Here is a 3,885-nt window from a genome sequence, read left to right on the forward strand (position 1 = left end):
TTCTACATTCTGGATACACCGGCTCTAGATTCTCTTGAGGAAGATGCTTTCGAGGAGGAAAGGGCCACATACAAGATGTGCAAAGATGACAGTGTGACTGTCAAATGTGTCACACTTGCCTCCATGAGCAATGAGCTCAAAGGCAGCATGAGGACATGGATGTTCCCTCTATTCTTTTTGATCTTAAGGAGTTATATGGGGAGCAAAATCGAACTGCTCGATATGAGATGTCGAAGCAGTTGTTCCATACCCGTATGACTGCAGGCTCTTTCGTGCAAATGTATGTCCTAAAGTTGATTGATTTGATCACTCGTCTGGGACAGCTGGATTTTGCCATGAACAGTGAACTAAGCCAGGATTTGATCCTGTAGTCTCTCTCTAACTCTTTTTCTCAATTTATCATTAATTATTATATGAACAAACTGAACATCAGCATGCTTGAGCTGCTGAATATATTAAAAATAGTAGAGAGCCATTTTCAAGGGTGAAAAGGCTCAAGTTCTTCATGTTGATAAAATCAGCAAGAAGAAGATGAAGAAAGATTCTGAGAAAAAATTGAATCCTAAGGCTGGCATCTCTAAGAAAAAGGTGAAGAAGGTCTCCGTCAAAGGTACTTGTTATCACTGTGGCAAAGAGGGCCACTGAAAGAGAAATTGCAAGGAGTACCTCACAACCGTGAAATAAGCAAACATTGCTAAAGATTTATATATGATACAAATTAATTTATCATTAAGTACTTCAATGTCAAATTCTTAAGTGTTGGATACCGCCTGTGGTTCACATCTTTGCAAATTATTGCAGGATCTACAAGAAATAAAGAATCTGAATAAAGGTGACTTCAAGCTATTCGGCGCAACTGGAGAGTCCATTCAAGCCGAAGCCGTAGGAACCAGGATCTTGAAGTTGCCTTTGAGAAAAGTTTTGAAACTAAAGACTTATTATTACATTCCAAATATTGTTAGAAATATTATTCCTGTACCAATATTATTGGAACAAAGTTTTGAAATAATTGCAAAAAATAATAATTATTCTATATATTTTTCTAATGAATATAATGGAAGTGATTTAATTGATAATGGTCTTATATTTCTTTCACTTAATGATAATGTGCTTCATGTTAATAATATGAAGAAAAGAAAGAGAGAGGATATGAATGTCACATACCTCTAGCACTGCTGATTTGGCCATATAAATGAGTCAAGGATTAACAAGTTATATAAAGATAATTTTTTTGATCCTTATGATTATGAATCATATGAAACTTGTGAATCTTATCTCATGAGAAAAATGACCAAGACTCCATTTACTGGACATTAAGATCAGACAAGTGACATTTTGGACCTTGTACATACTGATGTGTGTGGTCCAATATCAATTAAGCCAGAGGTGAATACTCTTACTTCATCATATTTTCTGATGATATATCTGGGTTTAGATATGTGTATTTAATGAAATACAAATCTGAAGTCTTTGACAAATTTAAAAAGTATTAAAGAATGATCGAGAAACAAACTGGTAAAAGTATTAAAGCTTTTCGATCGGATCGAGGAGGAGAATACTTGTCTAGTGAGTTCTTCGATTATTTGAAACAAAATAGTATACTCTCTCAATGGACACCTCCTTATACTCTGCAATTAAATAGAATTACAGAAAGGAGGAATAGCACCTTATTAAATATGGTGTGGTCCATGATGTATTTCACGGATCTTTCATTATCTTTTTGGAGAAACGCCCTCGAGGCTGGAGTATATATTTTAAATAAAGTACCTTCGAAATCTATTTCTTGTACTCTATATGAAATATGGAAAGGAAAAAGATCCAATCTTAAGCATCTTTAAGATTTGGGACGACCCAGCTTATGTGAAAAATATTGAGGGACATAAGCTGGATGATAGATCAGAAAAATACAGGTTTGTAGGTTATCCCAAGGAGAGTATAGGATACTAGTTCTATAACCCTACTCAACAAAAGGTGTTTATTGGTAAGCATGTCATTTTCTTGGAGAAAGAATTTCTCCAAGAAGGAGGCAGTGGGAGGTCTGTGGAACTTAAGGAAGTTCAAAACCTATAATCAATCTAGGATTCGCCAGATGTTTTTCAACCAGATGTGTCCATTGTTGAGGCACAGCCACTATACACACCTCCTCTTTGAAGATCGAGTAGAGTGCGTAGTGTACTACTCAGGTATGGGTTTGTTATTGCACATCATTGTGAATGATGAGCCTATGATCTATTTGGAAGCTGTCATGAATAATGACTCTGATAAGTGGCTCAATGCCATGAAATCCAAAATGGACTTTATGTATGCCAACCAGATTTGGACATTGGTTGATGCATCTGAGGGTATGACCCGAATAAGCTGCAAATTGGTCTTCAAAAAGAAGATTGGAGCAGATGACAAGTAGAGACCTATAAGGCCCGGCTTGTGGTAAAAGATTTTAGACAAAAATAAGGGGTTGATTATGAAGAAATCTTTTCGTCGGTAGCCATGCTCAGAGACCTCTAAGGCCAAGCTTGTGGCAAAAGATTTCAGACAAAAACAAGGTATTGATTATGAAGAAATCTTTTCGCCGGTAGCCATGCACAAGTCTATTCGGATAATGCTTGATATTGCAGCATACCATGACTATTAGATCTGGCAGATGGATGTCATGACTACCTTAAAGAAGAAGTCTATATAATTCAGCCAAAGAGATTGTCTCAAATGGGAGAGCAAATCAGGTATGCAAGCTGCATAGATCCATATATGGATTAAAGCAAGCATCGAGGAGCTGGAACATTCATTTTGATGAGACAGTCAAATCGTTTGGCTTCATCAAAAATGTGGATGAACTTTGTGTGTACAAGAAGAGTAGTGGGAGTGCTATTATCTTCTTGGTCTTGTATGTGGATGACATACTACTAATTGAAAATGATATCGCAATGTTGCAATCAGTCAAGACTTAGCTATCATAAAAGTTTTTCATGAAAGACTTAAGTGAAGCATCCTATATACTTGGTATAAAGATCTATAGAGATAGATCAAAAAGAATGCTAGGCTTGTCCCAGTCTAGGTATATTGACCTTGTGTTGAAGAGGTTCAACATAGAGGGAAGTAAAAGAGGTTACTTACCCATAGATCATGGCATACAACTTTTTAAGAAGTTATCTCCTAAGACACCTGAAGAGAGAAATAAAATGAGTTCTATTCCTTATACTTCGACAGTAGGATCAATAATGTATGCTATGTTATGTACCAGGCCTGATGTGGCTTATGCTTTGAGCATTGTAAGCAGATTTCAGGCTGATCCCGAGAAGGATCATTGAAAAGCTGTGAAAACATACTCAAGTACTTGAGAAGAACTAGAGATATTTTTTTAATATCTGGTGGATCTGATTTAAAACTGAAAGGTTATACCAATTTTAGTTTCCAATCTGATCCGGATGATAGCAAATCGATATCTAGATATGTGTTCACCTTGTATGGTAGTACAGTAAGTTGGAAAAGTTCCAAACAACAAACTGTTGCTGACTCGATCACTGAGGCTGAGTATATTGCTGCAAGTGAGGCTGCTAAAGAGGCTGTCTGGATAAAAAAATTTATCACAAAGTTGGGTGTGGTTCTAGAGATTGAACAACTAGTACCTCATTATTGTGATAATACTGGGGCAGTTGCTCAAACCAAAGAACTAAAGTCTTATCATAAATCCAAGCACATCCTTAGGCGGTTCCACCTCATTCGAGAGATAGTCAAAAGATGCAATGTGATCGTAGAGCGAGTTGACACCAAGAATAATATAGCGGATTCATTCACTAAAGCCTTATCAATGCAGCAGTTTGACTGCCACCTTGATAGTATGGGTATCAAGTATATGATCGACTTTAGTGCAAGTGAGAAATTGAAAGA

The sequence above is a fragment of the Elaeis guineensis genome, chromosome 6, assembly GCF_000442705.2.
Source record: "Elaeis guineensis isolate ETL-2024a chromosome 6, EG11, whole genome shotgun sequence".
Lineage (NCBI taxonomy): Eukaryota > Viridiplantae > Streptophyta > Magnoliopsida > Arecales > Arecaceae > Elaeis > Elaeis guineensis.